Source organism: Phyllostomus discolor, chromosome 3 (assembly GCF_004126475.2).
Source record: "Phyllostomus discolor isolate MPI-MPIP mPhyDis1 chromosome 3, mPhyDis1.pri.v3, whole genome shotgun sequence".
Classification (NCBI taxonomy): domain Eukaryota; kingdom Metazoa; phylum Chordata; class Mammalia; order Chiroptera; family Phyllostomidae; genus Phyllostomus; species Phyllostomus discolor.
In genome coordinates, this window is record NC_040905.2 from 4,787,387 (window position 1) to 4,802,975 (window position 15,589).

General features: G+C 43.4%; 1 protein-coding gene across 1 annotated transcript in view; it reads left to right on the forward strand.

Moving 5' to 3' along the window:
• Nucleotides 1-15,589, forward strand: part of HCN1 (hyperpolarization activated cyclic nucleotide gated potassium channel 1) — a 313,939-nt gene that overhangs the window by 82,382 nt on the left and 215,968 nt on the right.

A 15,589-nucleotide genomic window follows, 5' to 3' on the forward strand; every position in this document is an offset into this window, starting at 1 on the left:
TAACTAGTGTTTTGACCAACTGCTGCGGGCTAGTGCCGGTCCATGCACGGCCTTGTTCAATCCTCAGCAACCTCAGTGAGGCGAATACTGCTATTGTCCAGGAGATGCTGAGACACAGACTGCCTTTTGGTTGTTTGGTTATTGTTCGGTTCACGTAGACTCAAAGAAAAACGTTAAGTCATGTATCTTGTTAAGTGATAGAGCCAGAACGAGATGCCGGATGACAAGGTTTCAAACACTGTGCTTCTCTCACTGAGTTCTGCCTACACACATCTTGAGAATCATACAATGATCTGTTGGTATTTAATTACTGAGTAATCAAGAGATAAACAGGTCTTATTTAATGAAATTACAGGGTGTTTGAGCATCCACTTCTTAGCTTATACATCACTTTGATGATCCATAGAGCTCGGGAGAGGCAGAGCGGAATAACCAGGTTTGGCAGTGCAGCCCCCAGGGTTGAATTTCTCCTCCTGCAAGACTGGTCCTGGCAGCCCGGCTGTCAGAAGGCTTCTGGCTTTTATCTTGGGATGCATCTGCATTTCAATGCTTGTTCATCTCTATTGGTTGGAAAAAATCCTCCTTTTTCCCCCAGTGTTACCTGTTTTATCATTTGCATTTCTCCCTCTGAGTAAACTCTTTCCAGTCCCTACCCTCCCTGACAGAGGTACTGCTTGCATATGTCCCCCCCGCCCCCCCCCCATTTCTGTCTGAGCCCCGGTTCCGGTCTCTCTTATATGTTCTCATCACACAGTCTACGGGCCAGAATTTTAGGTCACTTTCCTCCTTGCTGGCTAGTGATTGACCCTCTCTGTGCCCACCCTAATGTGACTTACGTCCCTCGTGATCCAAGTAAAAGAAGGTGGCAGGGGGAGGAAATGTCGGGGTGAGGGAGGTGCTGAACCGGGTTAGTGTAAGGAGAATGCAGTTGGACAGAAGAGCTGGATGCTATGTCAGACTGGTGGTTTAGGGAAATGAACACCGTGTGGAACACGTGGCTGTTTGTATTTCATCCATCTCTCCCTTTCCCTCCTTCTTTCCGGCCTTCCTTTCCTCCTGTCTTCCCTCCACCCCTTCTTGTGTCACTTCTAATGGTGAGGTTTAATCACCTAAATGTCAGGTAATACTATAGCTAGAATTCTTTTTTAAAAAAATTTTTTAGCACCCTGGCTGGCGTAGCTCAGTGGATTGAATGCGGGCTGCGAACCAAAGTGTCGCAGGTTCGGTTCCCAGCCAGGGTACATGCCTGGGTTGCAGGCTATAACCCCCAGCAATCGCACATTGATGTTTCTATCTCCCTCCCTTCCCACTCTGAAAATAAATAAATAAAATCTTTAAAAAAATTTTTATTGTTGTTCAATTACAGTTTTTCCCATTCCCCCCCATTACTCTCCCCTCCCCTGCCCACCCCCCTCTCGCCCATTCAGTCCTTCTGCCCCCATGCCTGTTGACCTTGTCCGTGCATCCTTTATACATGTTCCTTGGCTTGACTCCCCGTTTTTTCCGTTATGCCCCTCCGCCTCCCTTCCGGTCACTGTCAGTTTGTTCTTTATTTCCATGTCTCTGGTTCTGTTTTGCTCAATTGTTGGTTTTGTTGATTAGGGCCCACTTACAGGTGAGATGTTTTGGCATTTGTCTTTCACCACCTGGCTTATTTCACTGAGCATCATGCTCTCCAGGTAGAATTCTCAGCAGTTATTCAGTGTGATGATTTCACTTGTCAGTTGAGAAAACTAGAGTCCAGAAAAGGCGGGCAAGGTGGCCAATATTTTCAGCCAGGACCACTTTCCAGGGCTCCTCATGTTCAGTGGACAAGTCGGCAGTGCCTCCGTGGGCTGATTTCGCTTAAATGTCGGTTATGTGTGACAGAGCACGCCTCTTCTTTCATCCCAAAGGCAGGGTGCTAGAAGCGGGATGTAGCAGAATTTAGAACAGCAGAGTCATTATATCGTGGTACCTGGGCACACCGTGGGCCCCCTGGAAGCGGGGATGTGTCATCATCAGACAACAGAGGGGACACCCAGACTCCTTGGAGTCTGGAGCTCAGAAGCTTGGGAAGAGACGAGCCCTTCCCCTCACCGAGGGAAACCATTTAGCAAATTGACACTGAAGACTTTTCGAGTCCCCTAAAAAGTCTGTCAGTCCTAAAATGCTTCTCAAGGTGTTTGGCCCAGACCCAGGGGACAACAGTGGTACTCTAATTCAGGGACAATTAGGGAATAATAATTCAAAAATTGCTATTTTTCTGTAGCCATGTAGAGAGCCAAGCACACATTTCCTTTACTCCTCTGCATTTTTGTGTTGGCAGTAGCGAGGTTAAATGAGGTTTCTTGTCTGTCTTTTAAATATGTGGGTATTCCCGTTGGAAGCCTGCCCAGGTGTTACAGAGATTTACCAGCTTTGCTGTCTTGCTAAATACGGCTCACTGTCGGGGGTGAGTGAGGTCGCCGTGCGAGAGCCGAACTCGTAGGGAGGTGAAACGGACGCAGCGCGCTGGGCCCCGTGTGTGCGTGAGTGTGCGTGTGCAAGGACCGACAAAGCCGTGTCATTATTCTGAAAATAAATGAAATATGTATAGAATGTACTTAAAAATTTTTTGTTTGGTGATCCAAAGGATTCGAGGGGAAAACTGGTTATTTCCAAATTAGTTTTCCTTTCTGAAAATTAAAAAACTAGTGATTTCATTAAACAAACTTTAAAATAAAAGCAGTAGGGTATATTAAGGCATGTTTATGTTCTTAAACTTTCTTTTCTAAAAGATTTTTATTTATTTATTTTTAGAGAGGGAAGGGAGGGAGAAAGGGAGAGAGAGAAACATCAATGTGCGGTTGTTGGGGGCCGTGGCCTGCAACCCAGGCGTGTGCCCTGACTGGGAGTCGAACCTGAGACACTTTGGTTCGCAGCCCGCGCTCAATCCACTGAGCTACGCCAGCCAGGCCTTAAAACTTTCAAAACAGAAATAGTTTGATCCATGACATTTTTTAAAAGGAAGTGACAAGGATTTTCTGGCACTGTCTTAGTAGAGAGGTCTGGAGAATCTGAACCCTCGGCAGCCCCTCCCCCACATTTCCAGCGGGGCAGGTGCTACCTGGGATACCTGTCCGACATGGTCCTATCGAGTGACTGTGTTTGTGCCAACACACAGCCCTCCAGCGCATTCAAATAATTGGTTGCTTGAATTTGTACACTTATATTAAAATCATTCCCTGGCTGGTGTAGCTCAGCGGATTGAGCTTGGGCTTCGAACCAAAGCATCTCAGGTTCAATTCCCAGTCAGGGCACATGCCTGGGTTGCAGGCCACGGCCCCCAGCAACCGCATATTGATGTTTCTCTCTCTCTCTCTTTCTCCTTCCCTTCCCACTCTAAAAAAAAATAAATAAATAAACTCTTTAAAAAATTCTTGCTAGTGTACAAAAGAGTTAAAATTTTAAAAAACTTATTTAACTACATTTTTTAAAGAACATTAACGTGTGCTGAGTGGCGTACCAAGAAATAAAAAATAATTCATGAAAAAAAATGTCAATTCCAGGAAGAGTTCTTAAGCAAAACCCGTATTTTGGTTTCAGAACATACAATATAATGAAATATTTTGAAGTCATCAAGGTAGGTAGATTAAAGAATACATGGCTAACTGGAAGTCAACAGCGAACTGAAATCCTCTATTATTTATTTTTACTCTCTGCGGTATTTGTGGCTCCTGTGGAAACATGACTGGTCACACCAATACGGGCAGGCAGCCAAGTAACCCTGTTGCCGGTCCGTGGTCAGGCTCAGCTGAGAACTGGCATCAGTCATTCACGTCTGTACGTGACGGTTCCTTCCTCCTCGGCTTCTTTTCCTTTTCAGGCCTGAACATAAGATTTTTAACATTTTAAAACAGTTGGGACCAAGTTCACAATGCACGGTTTTATTTAATGTGATGGGAAATTTGGCTAATGTATGTCAAGGGGTGAGTTTTTAAACGAATGTGGCAAAAAAACCTTCTAAGTTAAAACAAACAAACAAACAAACAAGCAATTCTGTAAGAGTCTGCCTGAAACTACAGAAGCTACCCCAAGATGTGGGATCTCAGAGCGTGCAAAGGGTGAAGAATACAATACGTTTTCTTCGTTGAAACAAGAACATGCGCTGTTTCCTGAGAACCCCTGTGCTGAGGGTGGGCGAGACGCAGGTGTCCGTGGCTTTCGAGGTCCAGGTCCTCCTTGCAGCTTTGCAGCAGCCCCGTGCTGAGAACACGCACTGACAATAATGTGTGCTAGGGCTCATCCGGCCGCCCTGTGTCTACATGCGCGGATGAATTCTACCTGGGGTCGGATTTCCCTGTCCTGTGACTCGGTGCGAACATAGGCATGCGAACATATGCACGCATGATTCTCTACATCCTGTTTGTGACCGTGGTGTCAGGACACAGGTGGTTTCAGAGGAGCCTCTCCTTTTTCAAAGTGAACCGCGCTATGGGCTGAGGGACACCTGTCGTCATTGTCATAGCATCCCTCGGGAGTGTTCTGCTAGGAAGTCGCTGTGGTTTACACCAGTTTCTACAGATGAAGGAAAAAAGTTTGGAGACCAGTCCATTTTTGGGTGACTTTGAGACAATGCCAGAAGAGTTAGAATTACTAAATTCTCATTAAATTGACCTCCTCCTTAAGGAAAAATGACAATTTATAATTGGCATCATACATTTTTTTGGGAAACCATTTTTTTGTGCAAATAAAATTAGTATACATCTTTTCTCAGGTAACTGATCCTTAAAAAAAAACCCTAATTCAGTGAAGGTCCTGATTCAGTGAAGGTTTATTTTTAGATACTATTATTCATTAGGGGCATGGCTTATTAATTTAATGTTAACTATTAGGCACTTCACATAACCCATTTAAATTTTATTTTTTGTTCTATGTAGTAAATGAAGGAATATGTCCTCAAAGACAATAGTTGATTCATTTGATATGAACCTCTGAGACTGTTCTATTTTTATAAGAATAAAAAATAGAGATAGGTGTATGAATGTGCCACAGTCTGAAATTCGTGAAGAATTTAAAATTTAGTATACTAGCTCTCAGGAGAGACAGAGTCCTTTGATGTGAAGATGCTTTCACTTGTGAGCTCTCCCCTAATTGATCAGTACCGTTGAGTCCCAAATATCATATCCATCATATGTGAGTCATCATTGCAGACGAAATGAAATTTATATTCTACAGTTTAAGAATGACTTCCCCAACCAAAATTTGATGCCACGTTTTCCTTTCTCCCTGATGCTTGGAAATAATTGATGGATCGAGGTGGTCAAGCATCACATCGTCCTGCCACATAAGAGCAACTGATGGCATGACCAGCTCTCACCAGCTCTTTGCACGATCTTGTCTTCACTAAAGAGGGAGTGTGCCCAGTAATGCACCAGCAACTCACCCGTGACTTTGGGGAGATTATTATACCAATCGTGAGAATTAAACGGTGCCTGAGGTTATTCAGTCGCTTACTGAAATGTATATTTTGAGTGCTATACCCTTCTTGAAATATATTTTGCTAAGATATTTTTCATTAAGTTTTTTAAAAAAAATTTAAAGTGCTGCTATCTTATCATTTTTAGTAAAATGTTGCTTTTGACCGTTTAATTGTCAAAAAAAATCCAAGAAAATTGAAGGACAGAAAAATACAGGGTGGGGCAAAAGGAGGTTTACAGTTGTTTGTGATTAATAAGTAACAATGCAAGAATAAACTCTTTAAAAATTTTTTTTTAATTTTATATTTATTTTTAGAGAGGGAAGGGAGGGAGAAAGAGAGAGAGAGAAACATCAATGTGTGGTTTCTGGGAGTCATGGCCTGCAACCCAGGCATGTACCCTGACTGGGAATCGAACCTGCGACACTTTGGTTCGCAGCCTGTGCTCAATCCACTGAGCTATGCCAGCCAGGGCTAAGAATAAACTCTTGTATTTTGTGTATCCACACCTGTAAACCTAATCTCACCCATCTTGTCTGTGTAAGTGGGAGAATTACCATACCCATCCAACTGGTGATTTCTCTGTGATGATTGACTGATAACATTTTCTAAGGGTAAACTAGACAATGTCAAGGGTGAAGGATACAGAAGCTGCAGTGTATCAAAGGTGTGCTCAGGGTACCCATGAGACTGCAGACTTCTAGGTCATGGAACTGTCCTGTTTAGATAATTTGCCTCCATGTCAATTTATTACTTAAAGGACCTTAGCTATGAAGTTACTTTTCTCTTTAAGTGTTGACACTTGCAACCATTGAGTAAATAAGAATTACTAAAGTAAAGAGAATGCCAGAATCCATTGAAATAGCACCACCAGCCCTAAGAAACATGGATTCCCATGCACATGGTAGTTGAAACTCTCCAGAGCGCACATGCAGGGCAGGCGAACCCTCACTGTTTTTAGGGTGTACAACCTCATGTCCCACCACCGCCTCATCAATCTAGATCACTGGAAATTGCATTTATTCCAGAGCAGCAGGGGCATTGCAGCTTAGGACCCAGATGTTGTCACACACTCCAGGTGAGTCCATTAGTGTGGGGCAGGCTGTATTCACCTGCCAGGAGTGCAAAGTGGGGAGCGGGGAGTCCAGCCAGAGTCCAAGCAGTGAGTTCATTGGCATGAGGGTGGGGAGGGGCTGCTGGCAGCCACCCTTTGGTCAGTAGGCGAGTTTCCGGCTTCTGCAAACCAGGCATTGTGGGAAATCAGCCTCGGTGTTAAGTTCTGTGCTTCTGAGGGTGCCTGTGTGAGGTTCTTCCTTCCACATCCTCCCGTTCCATTTTAGATGGACATCCTTTTGCATCCTCTTTCTGTCCGGGTCACTGGTCAGCACTTTGTCCGCAACAGACCAATGTAGAGATACCCCAGTGCCTTCTAGGACCATCACCTCGACACCATGTCTGCTCTCCACCCCCCACGATGCACTGGGGCACGCACCCTGTGAATGTCTCCTGACTTACTTTCATTGCACTCAGCCTTCTGTCTGTCTGGTGCCTCAGACGTGGGGTGCTCTTCCTCCAGCCAGGTCCCCCGCCCGTAGCCCGTGTGTTTCTCCCATAGCCCTCTGGGCCCCGCAGCCGACTTTCACCGCAGACGCATCATTTCCCGGTGCACCGTCCTCTCTCTCAGGCCCACACCCTGAACTCAGGCAGGTCCCAGTGCTGAACTCTGCTTCTGCGGCGAGTCACGCAGTCCCGTCTCCCACTGCCGGTGCCCACACCGGAGGACAGGAGCCTGCCCGGGGCAAGCCTTTCTATTGGTCCTCTCCGATCTTTCCCGAGACCTCATTCTGCTTCCTTCTCCCTAAAAGCTCCCCCTCTGAACTGCTGCTACTATTGCCTCTATACTAGCTTGGTTTTCTTCAGCCTTAAACCAAAATCAACAATCGCTCTGTCCTCACACCAATGGCCCTCCACGCTGTGGCCAGATCTCAGTTACAACCAAAGTGTTTGTATCAGGTGTGAGATAAATGAGACGATTCAGGAGAGAACTCAGCAAGCCCCTCAAATAGCACACATTCGGGTTAATGTTTGTCGTTGTGCACTGTCTTCTTATTTGCACTGCTTGCAGTCATAGAGAAGAGACGGAGTTTTAGGTGCAGGCAGATATAAAGGCCTAATCTGGCCTCCTGGGCAGGCAGTGAGGAGGCCTTCCTGGAGGGAGTGGCCTTTGACTTGAATCTGTAAGGATGAGTAGGAAGAGTCACATCTCTTTCTGTTACTCTGCTCTCTTCCTCCTCCTTCCACTTTTTTTTTTTTTTTAGGAAGGGAACAGGTATAAAGGAGGGAGAAAGAGTGGGAGAGGACAAGGGAAAAGAAGAACATCCTCCTTACACTTTTAAGGACGTGTGTGGTCATATCCATCCGGGGAGTCCGGGGCAGCCTCCCTAATTTACGGCCTGTTGATCAATGACGTTACTTCCAGCTATAACCTTGATTCCTCGTACCACCACATGTTAGGTTACTTATGTGTTCTCTCATCCAGGGAATTGGAAATGTAAATCTTTGTGAGGGTTATACGGCCTTCCTCAACTTTCCCTTTGTTGTGTGGGTCACAGCCTTGAAGTTGTTGGCAGGGTTGTGGCTCTAAAGATGACCCCCCAGTCTGTGGTCTGCACCTTTCAGGTCACATTGCAGAGGAATGGGGTCGAACAATGATAAGGACCTCTTGTCAACTGCCAGTAGCATATTTACCATCTAGCTTCTCAAAGGCGTCAAACTCCACCCTAGAGAGGCACATTATTTCGTGTAAATTCCTCTTTCCCCACGATGAGAAGTTATCTCATTGGTTCTATTTTATGGCTGCGCTGTTTGAAAACCAAAACCAAAAACGAAACCATCGTGTTCGCCCCCTCCTTGCCCCAGCTTTGTTCCATAGATATGTAACTCAAAGATTACTTTCTTTTTATTTATTTATTTATTTTTTAGAGAGGAAAGTGGGAGGGAGAAAGAGAGAGAGAGAGAAAGAGGGAGAGAGGGAGAGAGAGAGAGAGAAACATCAATGTGCGGGGTTGCTGGGGGCCGTGGCCTGCAACCCAGGCATGTGCCCTGACTGGGAATCGAACCTGCAATGCCTGGTTTGCAGCCCACGCTCAATCCACTGAGCTACACACCAGCCAAGTCAAAGATTACTTTCAATTTATCCTTCTGCCTGATGTGATGTAACTTCCCTCCCTCCAAAATATGAACCTATTGTTTTTTGTGCGTGTGGCTATGACCTAAGGCTCAGGAAACACGACTGTAGGCTAGCACCCGTTTCACTTCCCCTTGTGTCTGCTCTTGTTTGTTGTTAGCGAGTTCTGGCCATGGCGAAACACTCCCCTCGATGGTTTCAGCCCTTGCCACTTTTGTTGTGGGGTCTTGGAGGGACCCTGGTAGGGGACAGAAGCATGACCAAAGGGAGAAGGAGAAGGGGAAGGGACTCCTTTCCCGTGTGTCCCTAGAGACCGGACCTGTGAGGGTGACTGCGTAGGGCTCAGCCGGGCCTCACTCCTGAGCTGGCTGACAACTCGGAGCCTGATGATGATGCAAGAAAATGTGACCTTGTGCCCGCGGCTTGCTGTGCAGGAGGAACTCTGACCCCGACCAGCCACTGGGAGCTCATCGGGACCGCCGCACTTCTGTTTTCCATTTGCCAGCTGTGAAGACGGGGCCAGTTTTTCGGGATAACTTCGAGTTTTAAAATCAGTGACTTCCATGTCTTACTTCTCCCCTGTTCATTCAGTAGTTCTGTGTATATTGAATTATGAGACTACATTTATACGTAAACTTATATTTAAATGTGAACACAAATAATAAAGTTGGGTTTAAAAACCATGCCCTTAATGGGCGGGGCTACTTCGGGAAGTTCGAAGTCCTGAAGTGACAGTGAGGACATCTGCAGAACCACAGGGGGCCACGCCCCTTAGTCCCTCCCAGGAGGGGGCGCCAGCAGGGGAGGGGGCGCACGTAACACAGATGGCACTTTTAATTAACTGCATCATTTTTGCTTTGTGGGTCTTTCATCTCAGAATAACAGAAATATATTACCTTTTTTTTTTTTTTGCTCTGTCTCTCTTTTTTTTTTTTAAGAGCAAACCTGTCTGGTTTGAACCTCAGTCCGGTTGTTTTAAGCTGTGGCTGTGGCCAAGTTAGTTTCTCTCCCCCTCCATCTTTGCAGTGAGGGTCGTCACAGCGTCGCTTTAGGGAGCCTTGGGAGAACTGAGTGAGTGAGCGCCTGGAAGGCACTTAGAACAAACACCACCTGGGAAAAGGAGACGTTTAGTCCTGCTGAGCTTTTACGATGCAGGAGTCGTGCAGTTTCCAAACCTGGCTTGGAGATGGTCACACTGTGGGGTGTTCTCCTCATCACCCCTCTTATCGGATGCCTCTTACACCTGGATTGTCTTATTACCCAGTGTCCCTCCTATGCATTTATTTTACAAAAGTAAGATGAAATAAAAGAGAAACACGGGAGCGACGTTGAGAACACTCTGAAAGGGGATGACGAGGTGCAGTTTTTTCTCTGTGGCAACAAAGAAGGAAGGCTTTGTGCTCCACGTTAGGTGCACACCTTCAGATATTTTACTGTCGAGCCTGCATCACCCACCAGCCAGTTTGTGCGCATGGCCAGGAAGAGACCTGCTGTCGCTGCCCGGGATGAGCTGGGGCCTGGGGTTGGCGTCCCTGACAGCCTCCCACAAGACCCAGAGGACAGGCCTTGGACCCCACGCCCTTGGGCGTCCAGTGGGGCCTGTTTATGCCATTGGGCTTCTCAGGACCCCAAGATGGGTCATCCGAAAGGAGGGACAGGGACAAAGAGGAGCAGTGGAAGCAACCAAATCTTTTCCTATCACACCGGTGAGAGCAGGGTCCCTCCTTCCAGGGGTTACATCGGCTTGACTTGACTGTAGCCGTCCGCAGTCGGCCAGGTTCGTGAGCCTCCGCGCTGCCGTGGTAACACGACTGTGTTCATGTCCCATGAGAAGCTGGATACTTCCCACCAGCCCGCTCCTTGAATAGTGTGATTTTCAGGGTTTCTAACATTAATATCAATTCTGACAAAAATAGTGTTTTCTTAATTTTTAGATTCCCCCCCCAAATTTAGTTCAAAGAGAGATCTATTCATCTTTCTAAGGATATTTAAGGAAACTAGATCTTAGACATAAGAAAAAATAAGAAAGATACCTTATAAGATAAAGTTTGTAGTGTCAGAAAGATTCTTCTAGAACTCATAATTTGCACATTAGTTGTCATTTTAAATGTAGCTAGAAAGTTATGTTAATTACATTTTAAATGATTATTTTTCTCCGTATGAAGATTTGTTGTTTAGGGACTGCAGGGAAAATCTTTTGTAAAATTACAAGTTATTTATCATGTAAATAAGCATTGCAATGTACCTATGGTAGGCCTATAATTTTATTTTTTTCTGCATTCCTATGTGGATACATTTTAAGTTATAAGATTCTTTGCAAGTTGAAAATATGATAATTTGTGAAACTCATTTTACGTACATTTAACCAAATGCAATGTGGTATGGTACAGCTACATCTCCATCCTGACATTTTCAGCTGACTGCTGTCTCCAAGGTCCTGCACGGGAGCTGCATCTGCTGTTACGCTTTCTGCATCAGCCCTGTCAGAAGGACTTCTTCTGACCTGTAGCAATTTTTGCACATAGCATTCATGTTGCTGTAATTCCCATGCATGTTTTTTCCCATATGTTAGTGTATAATAACATTGGGAGAAAGAATAATTTTATTTGTGTTGTGCATCTCCTACAATACTCTGATTGTCCTAGGATGTTAATAGCATTTGTCAATCACGTATCTTTGAGATGAGCGTTAAGGGCTAGTCAGTCGAGAGTTTGCTGAACCTGCAACCCAGCCGAAATAAGGGTGTAGGTTCAGGGCGGGAATATTGTGGATGTGGATAATAATCAGAGATTCATTTGGTACAAAAACATGCAAAGACATTATTTGTAACATTAGTACTTTAAATAGAAGAACAAAAGCCGTAGCATATTTTATTGGGGTGGGGGAGGTGAAGGATTCGGTTTAGGATGATTCAAGAATCTGGAAAATGGACTAATTGGGCAACTGGGGAGAAATTTTTTCAAGATGTAAGAGCTATGTATCCTTTTGGTATCATAAATACATAGAAAACATTAATTTTTATTGTCTAATGACATTGTCAAATAGCATATTACCTTTAATGATCAGTTGTAAGCTGTTTCATTATGCACATGCTATTGTCTATTCATCTTAAATTGACATTATATTAATTTTTGATACTATAAAAGCACACCTTCAATCTATTTCTTATAAATACTTTTTTTTCCAGAAACCTCACTTAATGGTTTTTAAGCCACGACTTAGAATGTAGTTTCTCAAGGCTAAATGTTAGCAGTCAACAAGGACAGGTATCTTAAATCAATCATCTTAACATTTTCGATCCCATCGTTTTTTTTTTCTGAAAGAGAAGAGAGCTTTGCAAGTCTATTTCTGGAAGGCACTATTTCTGTCAGTAGCACACAAAACCGTTTTTTTCTCTCTGCTGTTGGTTTTAGTTCTCTGACAAAATGACCAAACTTACGCAGTAAAGACAAAAATAAAGGGAGTTGGGAGGCGGTTGCGTCGGCCGGCCTGAGGACCATGTGAGCAGTGGGGTTCGGGGAGTAGGAAATGCGTCTTCCCTGAGACCAATTCCCTAGTCAGCCCCGGGGCTGGTGTTAGAGGAGGCTTTCTTAACGATGTCCGGATTTTTGAGCTGCAACGCATGGGCTGTTGTGCTTCTTACTAAGTTGTAAGGGGAAGGAGAGGAGAAATTGTTTGGGGAGAAGACACTGAGTTGATTTCTAAATGTTTTGAAGCTGAGATTCTTGTGGGAAATTTGACTAGAGACCTTTATCTACCTAACGACTATTATGCCCATGGAAATGTCTTAAAGCTATTAAGTTCCTATCATCAACCTCCCAAGCACGGATTTCTGTGCGCTAAAAATATGTAGCACAACATGCCGCAGCCGTGGTAATGCAGGTGTATGCTCAGATGCTATTTTTCAGTAAGGCCTTTGCTGACTACTTTTGTGTTAAAAAAAAAAGGAAGAAAGAAAGAAAAGAACAGCTCTCCCACTTATCTCCACTTGACGTATTCTGTTTTCTGCACTTTTTCTTCATGTCACCCATCATGACTGGACATTTTATATATTGAATTTATTTTTTTTACCTCCTCCTCACTCCCGCCTCACTGCACAGCCCCTTCAGGAAGGCCAGGGTGTGAGTCCAGCACTGTGTCCCCAACAGCTCAGCCTGCCAGACACAACTGGTGCTCGTCATTTTGTTGACTGAAGTAGTGAATACTGAGTCAGTTATTAGCTCTTAAAATTCTTTATTAATAATTTTTATTAATAACACAGTGACATTATTTCACCATTAAAAGAGAATAAACATATTTCTCCAATTAAAAAAGTAATATGTTTATGTCACCCTTCTTCTGAGCTATACATAAGCTGAAATGCAGCACTTTGTACATCTACACACAAGAATGACACAGCCCTCTTGTGAGAAAATACAGATATTTTGCAATAAATGAAAGCTTAATATGTTAGCCCAGAGTAGACTGCAGGACGTCCAAGTGTATTATCTTTAAAGTATTTTGAGCACTCCTGACAGAATGAAGGTTTAAGGCCAAGAAATGGCCAAAATAGGTAGATACCACAGGGAGAATATTAAACTACATTGAGAAGTCCTTCCAAGTTTTCCCCAATTCTTTGATTACCTGTTCCATTTTTTTGGGTTAAAGTCTGATTTGAAGTCCCCTATTACAATGGAAGTCCCTCTGGAAGGGTGCGTAGTTGTCACTTATCCTTCGACATTAATTGGTTCTCGAAGCAATTCCTACACTGAGGAGCCTCCAGGAGAAAGACAGCAACCGGCATCATGCCCACAGGTGAAGGGAGGGGAGAGCTGAGGGTCAGTCACGGCTTCAGAAATCAGCAGGCTTCTCTTCTGATTGCGTGCAACCCCTCAGTGCCTAACGAGGACAGACGTGCGTGCTTTCGAATGTGTTTGTAAGTAATACGCAAATGGCTGTAACTTGTACTGGCTTTCCAATTAGGATGTTTGCTATAATTGATAATAGATACCCTGAAGTAGGGCAGGTGAGCTGTTGCTTGATTCATTGACTCAAATTCTCATCAAGCATCCTGGTTGTTTTATGTCACCTTTCACTACTGTTAGTGTGTCTGCATGGGTCTCCAGTGCAGCCTGCGCTAGGTCGCAGCATGGTGCAGAGATTCCAGGTAATAAAGTGACTAGGAAATGAGAGCAAAGCAGCTGCTCTGTTCTCCTTTTAGAAACCATTGGAAATCAGAGGTACTTCATCACATCAGTGACAATATATGGAAGAAGTCGAAGATGTGAAATACGCAAACAGCTCGCTGCACTGTTTTATTCAACAATGCAAACGTATCAAACATTTCCATTATCAAGGGGGCCAGACTCTCATAATCCTCATCGATGCTAATACCAAGAGTGTAAAATGTGAGCTTGCCAGAAGAAAAAAAGACACTTGTTGCAAGGACAGGTTGTCAAACACGAATTTAAATTTCCTCCAGCATTTTTTACACAGTAAGTGTCTTTGTATATTCGCGCTAAAAACATTAAATAACTCTAATATAAGGGGAATGGAAGCTCAAAGAATTCCCTTCCAATTTGTCTTTTGATCTCAGAATATTTATGACTCGAAGTTTTAATTTTAAAAAATGAGAACAATCACAATGTAAGATGTTTCATGTTTTGTTTATAGCTAGGCTAGTTCAACTATTGAGTGTCTAATTTCGGGGGCAAAGTGTGTAGGGATAAATGTCAGTTAATGACCTAAGTGATGTGTTAGAAAGGCCAGACAGTCTCAGTATCTTCTGTGTAAACCATGATAAAAAAAACAGATGACCTTATCTCCATTTTAATTATTGCTTCACTAAAGTTTCTTTTCCAACTGCTAAGCTAGCATGCCAGTGAAAAGACTGTTGCTGAAAATCTTTTAATAATAGATTAGCCTTCCTGCTAAACATGGAGATGGATGAAAAATGAATGTGTCAGTGGATGCTGGGATCTAGACAGCATGGAATCTAGGAGAATGTAAAATGAGGCAATAAAAATAATCTGTATGTGGGGAACTAGAGAAAGAGAGAGGGAGGGAAGGGAGAGAGGGAGAAAAGGGATATCTGATTGAGTTAAATGTGGGTAAAATAGGTTTATGTAGTCACATAATTCAAAATATAATATCATTTTGATAATTAAAAATAGTGAACTTTTTTTATTTTATAATTATTTTTCTAGAACTTCTTCAATTGCACTAATATTTTATAGCACAATTTTTGGTGATTTATTTAGCAATTACCTGCAAATTCCGTAGTCAGTGGGTTCCCACTAGTCAAATCTTTCTCGAAAGTCTGGTAGTTAAGCTTGATTTGCCCATCAACTTATATAAATGTCATTCTCTGTATGTTAAAATGTACTAGCATAAAATGCGTTATAATCCTGGCCCCACAGCAAGTAATAATAATAATTAGGCACACATAATCCACTTGAAAAAATATAGATCGATAGAAATTGTACTTGCTATTCCTAAGCTTTAATTAATCATATTAAGACATTAGACATAAAGTTATATCTGTTCAAAAACTGAACATTGGAATTGCATGAGAACAGGCAAAGACTGCAAAATGTAGACAAATCTTCTAATACTGAAGAACTTTATAATGAGGAGTTTTTATTTCTGTTGTAAAATATTAACAACCAGAACAAAAAATATGAGATTTAATCAAATAAATAGGTGAGTGGATAAAACAACCATAGGACATTTACACAATGGAATACTACTTAGCCAAAAAAAAAAGGAGAAAATTTTACCCTTTGTGACAGTATGGATGGACCTGGAGAACTTATGCTAAGTGAAATAAGCCAGTCAGAGAAAGACAAACACCACATGGTTTCGCTCATATGTGGACCTCCATGAACAAATTTAACTAACAAGGAAAATGGGGACAGACCCGTAGATGGAGAGCAGGATGACAGCCAAGGGGCAGAGTGGGGTGGGGTGGGGGTGGGGGCGGA